We start from the raw sequence: 14,078 nt of genomic DNA, 5'->3' as shown, positions 1-14,078 counted from the left end.
CAGGAGAAATATGAAAAAAAAAAAAAAAAAACTAATAAACAACTTAGACAAAGGCGAAATTGTCATGGCAAGACAACTGGGTCACAGTAATGAAAATCCAAGGCTTGGTGGTTGTTCTTGGTCAACAGTACCTGTCCAAAGAGATACAAACCATAAACTTGCAAATGGTGGACACCTGAAGATAACCAATACATGAGGTCAACAAAAGCTATACTGTCTGGTTGGACTTAAAGTCTACACTGTCACAAGTCACACTAAATATTAATGATATTAGTAATGAGGTTTCAGTCGCAACACATAGAGGACCACACTGTGCTGTGTATGGGGTCATGTGGCTTCAAAAAAATTACAGTGCTTTATCAAAATCTCCCACATATTAGCATATGTGTATATTTACTGTAAATATTTTAGGATGAAAGTACTAAACTTTTACTTGTACATCAAACAACACATACCAGAAAAAAAGCTTTGGAAGTGTTCATCGCAGGCACTCTAAATCCTTTCATTAATGTTTTATTGAATTGAATGGAAGTTTTATTCTTGCTAAGGCAGGAACAGAAGTGTATGTGTGTGTGAATTGTTCATATGCCTTCTAATCCGGACATCACATGTGTGCAGCAGTGCATGTCAGTCTGCATAACAATAGCCTATATGAGCAATACTGCTCATTTGGAAAAAAAAATAATCTGATCATAGTAGTTTAAAGGTGAAAGGTGACTGCTTGGTTAATGCTGCTGGACAGATGCATGATTTAATTAAACTGAACGCCACTCACAGAACAAATGTTTCTAATCTGGCTGCCATATTCCATTGTTGAAATGCATGTGCATTACAGAGAGTTGGTCCTATATATTATATATATGCTTATAAATGAGCTTTGATATCGATGCAGGGAAGCAAATTCTATCATATGGCCTGAACATACAGGGTTTGGGTGGTGATCTGCTGACATGTCATTCATGTTTCTATATCCATCAGGGATCCTCATAAGTGTAAATTAGGATTATGGTTAATTGATAAGACAGGCAGGATGGTAATACATTTGTCCTTGCTATAGAGTGTAAAGAAAATTCTCATATCATGATATAAGTCATCTCATGTCCCAATAATGATATATTTGTAAAAAAAATGAATACAAGCCCAACATAAAAAAACTTTGCTTATTATAATGCAAAAAACACTGTACTGTCAAGTCTGAAACTTTGTCAAGTTTCTGTTAGCATCCCTAAAATGATGTGATATTACATACTTGCTTACTTTAATATAACTTACTTAATATTAGTATTACTTAACTTACTTTTTCAAAACAAAAATATATATAAAAAAGTATTGATCAAGACAATCTGCTGCAGTTCAAACTGAGCATCAGAATGGGGAAAAAAGGTGATTTAAGAGACTTTGAACGTGCCATGGTTGTTGGTGCCAAACGGGCTGGTCTGAGCATTTCAGAAACTGCTGATTTACTGGAGTTTTCATGCACAACCATCTCTATGGTTTACAGTGAATGGTCCAAAAAAGAAAAGAACATCCAGTGTGCGGTTGTTCTGTAGGCGCAAATGCCTTGTTGATGACAGAGGCCAGCTGAGAATGGCCAGACTGGTTGTAGCTGATAGTGAAGCAACAGTAACTCAAATATTAACTCGTATGCAGAAAACGTCTCTGAAAGCACAACACATTCAACCTTGAGGCGGATGGGCTACAGCAGCAGAAAACCACACCGGGTTTCTTGAACATGACAATGAGTTCACTGTGGTCAAATGGCCTCCACAGTCACCAGATTTCAATCCAATAGAGCACCTTTGGGATGGGGTGGAACGACAGATTCACATCATGGATGTGCATATGACAAATCTGCAGAAACTACATGATGCTATCATGTCAATATAGACCAAAATTTCTGAGGATTATTTCCAGTACCTTGTTGAACCCATGCACTTCAGGCAGTTCTAAAGGCAAAAGGGGGTCCAACCTGGTACTAGTAGGGTGTACCTAATTATGTGGCCGTTCAGTGTATATCATCATACATAGTGTTTAATAATAATAATAATAAAAATTATGTTTTGTTTGCTCTGTGTAATTTTACTTAATCTTTTTTGCCTTTCAATCTATACTGTAATGTACAATGGATACTCTACTACTATCTACCATGTCAAAAGGGTCATTGCTTATGCATTACATAATAGCACTCGCATACTACCCACAGCATGCTGTATCAAACATCATGCACGCATCACCGAAAAAATGCAAAAATAATCTGTGACATCATAATGTGTGTAATCAAGTGCCAACCCTGCACTCCAAGGAATCCAAACATGAAGCTAATTTTTAAAATATTGCAAGCATTTAAAAAATGTTTTTATAAAGAACCATGGTACTTGGTAAACATGGTTTTGCACATACTGTGAACACATGGTTTGTTAGACTGTAAGCATCATTTTATTCCTCCTCTTTGAGAAGCAGATGTTGCTGGATTCTGTTATTTCTTACGTGATTAAAAGTGCCTGCATTTTCCACACAGTCCATATGCATCCGGGTGATCATGCAAAGTACAACTGTTATCTACAACTCATTAAACTGTGGCCGTGTAAGGGCGTTCGAAAAGCTCTGGCATCCAGGGAAAGCTTTGCATGAATAGAGAATAAAGGATTAGCATCCACCGGGAGACAGCTGAATTAAACATGTCATTTAATGCTTCTGTCTGGGCATCGCATCATTAATTTGCCAACATTTCCACCCCTAGAACTACCTCGCAAAGCTTCATCAATACGAGTCAGTGCCTTTTCCCGGACATATGTTTTTCAGGAATTCTGTGACCATCACAAACCTCAATGGAGCTCAGGCAGCTGAGTGAAGCGTGAAGACTTTTTCAACTGGAAGGAAATGTCCTATGTGCCTGTTAGGCCCCATGATGCACACAGGAAAGCAAAAAAGTTTCATAAAGCTCAAGAAAGAGACAGATATTGGATGCGAAAGCACACATATGAGAGTTTTCTCCCAGCTTAAGCATCAGTTTAAGGCATTAGATTGAAATGTGGCCTTATTACGAGCGAATCTTTGTAGTTCGCAGTGCTTACCTTCCTTCTGATATCCCTCTCGACCAAACGAGTGGAAGATTAACAGCTTCTGACATAGACTTTAACAGCAAACAAGGCAGTAATGCTTTGAGATTGAGTCAGAATGCAATCTCTTCAATCCTGATTACTAAAGCTTTGTTAACGTCTAAATGTGCCATAGCAGAGTGCATTTCTAATTATCTGCTCAGAACTATTACTGCGGTCATGGATGAAGTCCTTTCTGATGGATCTGCCAGACTGATTGGAACGTTTCATCGCTGGTGTGACCCATTTGGTAAGTACTGTGGAGCACATTGGCTGGAAATAACTAAACCATTAACTCTGAAAAGATACTTAATTTAGCAGTCGCTCGTAGGGTTGAATCTGGCACCAATTATAAGGAGCCACCTCGGCCATGAAGACCGTCCGTTTCACATCAGCAAATGTTATGTGAACACAGAAGTAAGATAGAAACAGATAAAGAAAGAAGGTATTTGGCAGTAGAATTTACTCAAAGTTAGGGGCCATTCACATAGAGTTCATTTTTGCATTTATCACTTTAGAATTGTTCAAAACTGACAGTGGCATATCATAATAACGGTTATTTTATCTTATGTTAAAAAAAATATAGGCCATTTATTTCTGTATAAAGAACAATTTAAAATAACAGACAAAACAAATACTGTTTTAGTTAAAAGAAAAAAAAATGGAGAAAAAATACTTAAAGTAAGGCAGTTTATTGCAACTTGCTTGTAAAAAAAAAAGACCACAGACTGTAACAACACTAAATGCCTATACAAATGTAAATAAATATATAAAAGACTATTCTATTCTCACTATTCTCACTTCATTAATCTTTCTACCTGTTCAGTTCTTACTATTTTTCCCAATTCATTTTATTTAATAAATTTTGGCTAAACATGAAGTATTTATCTTCCCCCTGAAAATCAATGTTTTTTTGTGTGTAAAGCCATAATGTATCATCTAAAAAGTTGACTGCATTGATTCAGAGATTTTCAAAATGCATTATTCTCTCTTGAACTGATTTTTTCTGGCTTTTTAAGTTTTTTTTTACCAGCAGATGGTGCTGTACGGTTTACAAACACCCTTACTCTGCTTGCCTCTACTTCCTTACAAATACCACTTGAAATTAAACAATCATTAAAAAAGCTAGGAAAGGTTTTAGGTTACCAACTAAAATGTTTATAATGAGCAGTGTTTACATTAATCTTGACATAAAAGTCAACTTGCATGACTCACTGAATCCTCAATCAAGCATTTGGGTGTACGGTCAAAAACCAGCTAAGAGAACCATCTGCTGTTAAAAGACCAAGCTCATGATCAATTCAAGATAGAATAGAGATGCATTTTGAATATATCACAATCAATACAGAATCGATTTATCAAACTATTTTTCCACTGCAGTGTAAATTATTAAAGACTTATCTGAAAGAAATTCTGATGCATGTTTGTAATGCTAAATGTAAGAACCAGTTAGGGACTCAATTGTTGTTGTGTGAAATGAGTGCTGACAGAAACACATATTAACCACATTTCCACTGTCAAGCCAGTTATTATTTTCTATATTTGTAATTCTTCAAATGATTTCAATATATCTTAGGCTATTTTATCCAGATCTAATATGACACTATTGTGTTGAGCCTACAAAAGAGCAAACGTAATTTGTAAGGTTTTATGTTGTTCTGCTATATTCATATCTAGTATTATCTCCAAAATGAATAAACTCAGCTGCTTGTGTCATTGAAGGAGCTGTGAAGCGAGTGCTATTTCGCCCTGTCTCTCACACACATACATGCATCTAAACATGCACACTTCATGCATAAACACACCTTTTAAACTTGACAAAAACTTTACAAAAACTTGACATCTTAAAGTTACTGCTGAGTCTTTAATGCGGTGTAAAGATTATTATAGATTATTGAAACATTAAGGAGGATGCAGCAAAGAAACATCATTTATTAAACTAAAACTAACTATTATTTTATGCAACACCCTTAAATTTAAAATAGAAACATAATGGCAATCTTAAGCAATAAAAAAGCCCCTAGCCTATAAGGTGTTTATGGAATTTCTTAAACTGACCAGCTATATGTTTTTCTTTCACTTATTTTATTTATTTTTTGGCAAATCTTCTTGTGTGCGATCGGAAAACTAGTGTAATGCCAATATGCCATCTGTACCAGACTCAGGCAAACTCCGCCTCTGCTTTCACTATGACCCAAAGACCCAGATGGCCCACTTTGGCCCCAGGCATTTGGCAGGCCGAAAAAGGCCAACCACTGGCGCTAAGGAAGCCCTGCTTTGGCCCGATCAGGCCCCAGAAGACACTGTGTACATGCGACTGGCCCTGGCTTGCACTGGCACGCTCGCTTTAGGCGCAACAGTGGAAATGCATCTTTTGGCCATGATCTACAGTCAATGAGAAAGCAAGATACAGGGCAGAGGGAAGTTCGGGGAAGAGTTTAACAGTAAACCACAGCTTCAGTTCCACAACTTCAGCTTCAGGATGGCTTCAGTTGCAAGAAAGGCTCCATCTTCAATGATGAACAGAACATTAGATAAGACAAAGTAATGACAATACAGAACTTAATCTTGTGTGTTGCATTGTTTAAAAAAAAAAAGTACATGAAACATTGGCAATAATGTGAGAGGTGAGTGCAACACAATTCAGATAGTCAGTCTACTGTAGCACAAAAACACAATGGAAAAGATGTGTTTTTAAGGGGAAAAGCGTTCTGCTAAATGATACACTTGTTAAGGGTGACAGACTACTAGCAGCTACATAGGGTTAAGTGTCTTTCACTACATTGATGGATCACAAATGGTCCTTTTGCCAATTTGAGCTAACAATCATTGTACATAACTAAAGTAAGCACTAGATTATTTTCACCACCAAGTTCAATCCTACTGAGATTTTGCATTTGTAAATCATGGTTGCTCACATGGCTTGATCACTAGAAGTTGTTACACAGAATTTCTCTGGCAGTGTTGAGACTAAACTGTTGACCAAAGTCTTTGTGGCTTCTAAATAAGACCCCTTAATATGCAGTATGTCAGGTCAAGATTTATAGCAACTCAACACACACTTGTAACTGAGCAATTTGTCTTTTTTCCAGCCAATACAGCTCAATAATCTCTCCACACAGAACAGATTCAGTAAATGCCATGCGTCTGTTTGGCTGCTGAGTATGTGCATTTGCATTATAATGCGATGAGCACCTACAGAGCAGTTGTCGAAATATACCACACTGCTTATGGTCCATTACCAGAAAAAAGGGAAAGCTTTTGATTGTGATGTCATGCTCCTTCCCCATGCGTTTATTTGATAATTTCTGAGACCAACTTGTCAGGCGAAGCAGAATCTTTCATGCACGAAACTAAAGGTTTTAGTGCAGGGGGGGATACAGGCAAAGCTGCCAATGAAACTACGGCATGAATGCCATGAAATCCATTCATAATTAAAATAATTCTAGGCACAGAACTTGATTAAAGATGACAACTCTCAGGTTAATATTACAGGCTTTCTTTGAAATATTGTCCTATTCAGATTGAAACACTTTAACAAATTAAATTAATTAACATAAAACCAGAGCTCAAGTCCTGACAACACTCTAAACAGAATCAGAAGCTAAAATATTACAACTCAACAAATTAGAAAATGATATCATTCCGTAAAGTTTGTTATCAACTATCACATGGCTCTTTAGTATACTTGATTCTGATTGGTCAATAATAAAATTCCAATTTATGTTATTCTCAAGTGACAAATGGTAAAAGTAAAAACAGGCTCACCCAGCTACCACAAATAATATTGACTGCTTGTAAATAATATTCATATACAGTACATACATGCTTAGCTGTTAGTCTCCTGTTAATGTTCGGTGCTATCTTGCGACTGATTAATAATACAAGTAGGTTGGTGTAGGCTGGAAAAACGTGCTGGATAAGTTGGTGGTTCATTCCGCTGTAGCGACCCTGGATTAACAAAGGGACTAAGCCGACAAGAAAATGAATGAATGAATGTATGAATGTCTACTTTTGTGATAAGTAGCCAATTGATAAGCAGGATAATGTACATCTAGCCGGTTGTTTTTGCAGATAAAAACCCTTCGGTCGCTGGTTTATTTTAGCCTGGTGATAAGCCTGTCGGGCATTGTTCTGTGAGAACAACTGGCTACTGTAAAAAGCAATAGCTGCTCCCACTAATACAATAATGTGCAGTTAGCTTATTATGAATAAATGTGTTCACCTTAAAATATTTAAACAAGTGACCCCAACTATTTAGCACAATAAATTGTTAAACTAAATAGATAAGTAATCTTGACTTACAATAATATACATTTACAACTTTTGAGTGGTCATGTATCAAAAGAATGTTAATGATAGGGTATGGTGATGAGGAAACTGAGGAAACAGGTGGTTTAGTAGGTAGCTTTGTCGCCTCACAGCAAGAAAGTCACTGGTTCGATACTCAGGTGGGTCATGAGGCATTTCTGTGTAAAGTTATAGGTGAATTGGGTAAGCTATGCTGTGTAAAGTGTATGCATGTGTATGTAAAAATGAGATGTTACAAAACACCAACATGGTGTGGCTAAATATCAACTTCGATGTAAACAGCCCTGGGAGTGAATAAGTACTGCAAGTAAGGTATAGTTTTTTGTTATTACTTAAAATTATCAAGTAAGCTGAACTAAAACATTTAAGGCAATCGGTTTGCTAATATTTTCCTAGTAATGTGAACACCGATAAGAAGTTAATACAACTTATTATATTGAGTCAAAGGTACTGAATAGGGATGTAACGTTATCAGAATTTCACGGTACGGTAATACCTCGGTATGAATGTCACGGTACGGTATTTATTGAATCATTTACAGGAAAAACAAAACTTTTGAAAATACTCCAAAAAAGTGCCAAAAGTGTCAATGACATACAAATTAGCCATCTATCTGTAAGCTTTGAAACAGGAACTTCAATTTTAATAACAAAAAATTATTAAACCATGTAAAAAAAATAAAGTTTCAATTTAGTATTGTTGAAAACTCATCACATTCAACATTTAATCAATCACTCACTTACTTAGATAGAGATGGGTTTAAAGGAAAATTTTCATATAACTATAATCTGGTAAAAGCTGGTATCTCTGGGTATTTACAATGTCCCCTGCAACAGAAAAAAACCCTCTCATTTGGGACTGAGGATTCTGGGACAGAGATATGACTTGGCCCATGTTGACAGCAGTGGGTAACGTTGTGCATTGTCTTTCCCCCACTTGAAAAGACAAACCATGAGTGAGATAGAGGTCTCTTTGCGGTACAAGTCAATGTCTGCATCAATCTGAACAGTGTGCTGTGTTTCTGCAGTCCCCATGACTGCTATTAGTCGTATTCCCCAACTTGCAGGCACGTGCACACATAGGGCTCAACCTGTGCAGTGCACATGCCCTTTTTAGTCTTGGATAGAAAGTGCCCTTCCAAAACGATCAAAAGTGCCCCCGCGACGCGACACAACCTCCGTCCAGCCCTTCAGTAGACAACACCGCTCTTGAGTATGCATGCTCAACCCCCCCTCGGCGTTTTACAATACGCGCGCGACAACACACCTGATCAGAACGCGCGCGACAACACTGCTATTCAGTACGCGCGCGGCGACAACACCCGCTTTAGGTTCGATCATTTCCATCTTTTTTTTCATCTCCGCTACTAGCAGCACACTCCATTTCCGCATTACTGGATCTGTAGACAACAGACCGCAAAGGATTATGGCCACGCCTGGGCTGATGGGAAATGTAGTTTAAGCTACCTCCCGTTCGCTTCATTCGCCTGAGCAAATTTTCTCACAAGACCTATAGTTTTACCGAGTCATGCGACTTCGGTAATATCGAAAAAAATTAATATTGCGGTATGACGGTATTTACAATACCGTTACATCCCTAGTACTGAAGTTTACTTTATTAAGAAGTTGTAAATACAAACTGTTAAGTCACGCTCAGTTAAAATTAATACACTATTATAGACATTTTAAGGCAATTGCCGTCCTTAGTTTTTCTAAGTAAGGTCAACTTATTACATGTATTACATTTTTAGATGTAAATTATTATTTACTTAAAATTAGCAACATAAAAAATGTTAGGTAATGTATAATAAAATTTAGATGACTTGGCAGCATTTCTTTTCTGGGTATACTTTAACTGGGTATTCTAGCACATGGGACTAAACCCTCAATTTTTTATTTTACTGTCAATTTTGAAACCTTTAAAAAAAAAACAAAGCAAAATCAAACAAGCTAAAACTAATAAATCAAGTAAAAACTATGTGGATATTAAAAATCTAAAAGAATAAACATTATAATATTATTTTAATAGCATATCAATGACAAACAATTTACATAAAGTATACAATGAAGGAAAGTGTATGAAAACAGTTCCTATATTCATAAAGTTGTCATCCATCAGAATTCATTTGCTTATTTAATTTAATTTCTTATTCACTGTCTTCTCTTAAAGGTGGGTCAATTTTGTTTGAACCACTAAAGAAAGAAATATTGGAAAATAAAAATAAAAAATATCAGAGCATATTTCTGTTTAATGAAGAAGATTTTATGAACCCTTTTCCCCACAACTGTCTTGAGCGTTTAAGCCCTGCAGCCAATATTTAAGCTGACAGTGATTAGTCTACAAAAGCGCTCTAACTCTTAACAGTTCTTTACATGACAGAAGTGTTCATTGACCAAGGTCAAAGGAACTTATCTTAGGGCTAAACATGTTGGCCTTTGTAATTGTCAGAGTACACATTAGGCTATTATAAGTGCTCATCCCATCCATCTGCCCTATCACACGCACACACACGCACACACACACACACACACACACGCACACACACACACACTGGCACACACACACTTGCACACATGCGCACGCACGCACACACACACACACACACACACACACACAACCACACACAGCCTGAGTGATAATGTAGTTAAATATGAAAAAGGCAATAAACAGGAGAATATTATACAGCAAAAATAGTATTAATGCAGTTGGATTTGTCTCACTTTTAGTAGTTTTGTCATAATTTGTGATGGTGTACAACAATTATTACTACATAACGTTGAAGGTTAGGATAAAGTAGATGTTAATAAAACACAATGTAATGGGTGATTTAATAAATAATATAAACAACATTTAACTTGGCGTCACAGTGGCACAGTGAGTAGCACAATCGCCTCTAAGCAAGAAGGTCATTGGTTCGAGTCCCGGCTCGGTCAGTTGGCAATTCTGTGTGGAATTTTCATGTTCTCCCCGTGTTTGTGTGGGTTTCCTCCACGTGCTCCGGTTTCCCCCACAGTCCAAAGACAGGCACTATTGACCTTATTCTCCGCCGATGAGTGGGCGCTGCCATTTGAATCTTTTTGGCTCGAGACTTCCGGTCTCATTCACTTCCATTAATTTTTAGACATTAAAAACTGCTCATTACGCTCCTTGATGTTGCAATTTGATATTTTCTAATTATATTATTCTACTTGGTCTGTGTAGTCATGCAAACATTTGTTTGTAGAGCAAGTAGTTTGACCGTTTTCTGCCGTTTTTTATTCCTAGTCATTTCTCCCATAGGCTACTGAATAGGAAGTTCTAAGACAATCGCGAAAACAGGCGCACTTCCGCATTGTAAAATAACGTCAATAGGTGAATTGAATAAACTAAATCAGCCATAGTGTATGTGTGTGAATATAAGAATGTATGGGTGTTTCCCAAAGTTGGGTTGCAACTGGAAAGGCATCCACTGCGTAAAACGTGCTAGATATATTGATGGTTCATTCCGTTGTGGCAACCCCAGAGTAATAAAGGGACTAAGACGAAAAGAAAATGAATGAATGAATGAAACTTTTATCTTTCGTCCTGAGCTGTATCCCTTTTAGCAAGATGCTAGATTGGTTTCAAGTAACCAGCTCTCTTCTAAATATTTTCTTTTGTGTTCAACAGAAGAAAGAATCTCGTAAATGTTTAAAACCACACGAGGGAAAATAAACAATGAGGTCATTTTACTATAGACTATAAGATAAATAATATAAATATCATTCATTCATTTTCCTTTGGCTTAGTCCCTTATTTGTCAGGGGTCGCCACAGCAGAATGAACCACTAACTATTCCGACATATGTTTTGCACAGCTGATGCCCATCCAGCCGCAACCCAGTACTGGGAAACTCCTTACACCATCTCATACACTACGGCCAGTTTAGTTCATCCAATTCACCTTTGTCTTTGGACTGTGGGGAAAACTGGAGCACCTGAAGAAAACCACGTGAACACAGGGTGAACATGCAAACTCTACACAGAAATATTAATAACATATATTCATTCATTCATTCTTTTTTTTGTCCGCTTAGTCCCTTTATCAATCTGGGGTCGCCACCGCGGAGTGAACCACCAACTTATCCAGCACATTTTTACCCAGCGGATGCCTTTCCAGCCACAACCCATCTCTGGGAAACATCCACACACACATTCACACACACTCATACACTACAGACAATTTAGCTTACCCAATTCACCTGTATCGCATGTCTTGGACTGTGGGGGAAACTGGAGCACCAGGTGAAAACCCACGCAAACGCAGGGAGAACATGCAAACTCCACACAAAAATGCCAACTGAGTCAAGGATCGAACCATCAACCCAGCGATTTTTTTGCTGTGAGGCGACAGCACTACCTATTGCGCCACTGCGTCGCCCTAATATCATATACGAGAAAAAAATTCATTTCTAAATCATGTTTTAATGTTTATTGCCTTTCTTAAGTGCATACCAAAACAAATCTATTCATACAATAGGAACAAGTAAAGCTGATTTAAAAAACTGAAGCTGCTCTTGATATTTCAGTGCTTTTGTTTGATTCCTCAACCTTTTTTTATGGAATCAATTTTCATGTCTTAATATAAACACATTTTGTGAAGCGTTTATTTGTTTAGCGATTGAAAATAAAACAATAAAAGAACATTAAAGCTGTTGATTTTGACTGTGGATTTAAGCTGTGGGTTTCAACGGGACAAAGGCCACTTAAAAATGTGAAAATATCAAGGAAAATGACCCCTAAAAATGAATGTTGTGATTGAAATTGTTATAAATTAGTGACTACATAGACAAAACAATAGTGCTTAAAATATTATTCATGATTTATTTAAAATGTTTTAAACTAAATAAAAAAAAGCGACCATGTTTACACATTTCTGTGGTATTATTATCAGGAGAACTTCTGCAGCATCAAAATATTCATTCATGCATTCATTTTCTTTTCAGCTTAGTCCCTCATCAGGGGTCACCACAATAGAATAAACCATCAACTTAACCACTATATTTATGGAGTGGATGTCCTTCCATCATTGGGAAACACCCATCCACTCTTTCACACACACACACGCACGCACGCACGCACGCACACACGCACGCACACACGCACGCACGCACGCACGCACACACACACACTACAGACAATTTAGTTTACCCCATTCACCTACAGCACATGTCTTTATGTAGGTAACCCACAAGGAAATTTTCACAGTATGTCTGATCATTTTTTTTTCTTCTGGAGAAAGTCTTATTTGTTTTATTTCGGCTAGAATAAAAGCAGTTTTTTAAACACCATTTTAAGGACAAATTTATTGGCCCTTTTAAGCATTTTTTTTTTCTTCGATAGTCTACAGAACAAACCATTGTTATACAATAACTTGCCTAATTACCCTAACCTGCCTAGTTAACCTAATTAACTTAGTTAAGCCTTTAAGTGTCACTTTAAGCTGTATAGAAGTGTCTTGAAAAAAAATCTAGACTAATATTATTTACTGTCATCATGGCAAAGACAAAATAAATCAGTTATTAGTAGGGCCAAACGGAATCTGCAGATGTTTTTTGCTATTTCTCCGGAGAATTTTAGTAAACATCTGCGGACTTCTGCAGAATTATTTTGTGTATAACTAAAACCTTAATATGTAAAATAAAAAATAATATCTTTTTAACTTTTATTTATGTTTAAAATGCAAATCTAATTAGATTCACTTTATTTGGTAAACAAAGCAAGTCTCCCATATAATATCTCTACTAAAAGACAGAAAATATTACTTTATAAACTGTATTGTACATAAATCAGATGAACAGTTGCATATTTGTCAATAATATTTCTGAAGTTAATAAAAAACTGAATAATTATAGATATTACACATATTTACACAAGTAAATAAACAGAAATAATGATGGGATAAAAATCTGTGGAACTCTGTGGAAAATCTACGAATAATCTGCGGAATTCTGCACGCGCAGATTCCGTGTTTATATATAAAAAAAATCTTCTCTCTGTTAAACAGAAATTGGGGGGGGGGGGGTTGGGGGGGGGGGGATCAACAGAGGGGCTAATAATTCAGGGGGTAATAATTCTGACCTCACCTGTATATCTGAGAGAAGCTTTTTATCTTCTTTTCCCCCAATTTAACTTAATTCCTATTTTTCTATGCTACCTCTAGACTGACCTGTCTTCCCCTAAAATGTATGATGTTAGTGTATGGTTGGAGGGGTCCAATTACAGAGCATGTAACAGTGTTGTGACAAATAAAGGCTCATCTTCTTAATCATCATCATTATTATATATCTATCTGATTTTTTTTTATCAGCAAGCAACCATAAAATCTTTGACAGGCCTAGTTTCAATAAATAAACACTTAAAAGAAGCGTCTGTATATCATTTCATAACAGAAAAACGATAGTCTATCATGTGACTTGGTATATTAAGAGTGGGATCCACTGATTTAGACAATAAGAGTAACACTATTTATTTGGTCAATGATTGGCATTTAACATCCGCTATTCATCAAGAAACAACTACATGCAATGCTGGACATAATTACTTGGCTCAAGTCTTTGTTGTCTTCTAAAGCACACGGAAGTAACTTTTAAAGAATATGAATAAAAAGTGAAAAAAGCAGACCCAAGCTGCTTAATGCCATACTTTGGCA

The sequence above is a fragment of the Danio rerio genome, chromosome 1 (genome assembly GCF_052040795.2).
Source record: "Danio rerio strain M-AB ecotype USA chromosome 1, GRCz13ab, whole genome shotgun sequence".
Taxonomy (NCBI): Eukaryota; Metazoa; Chordata; class Actinopteri; order Cypriniformes; family Danionidae; genus Danio; species Danio rerio.
This window is presented reverse-complemented; position numbering follows the sequence as displayed.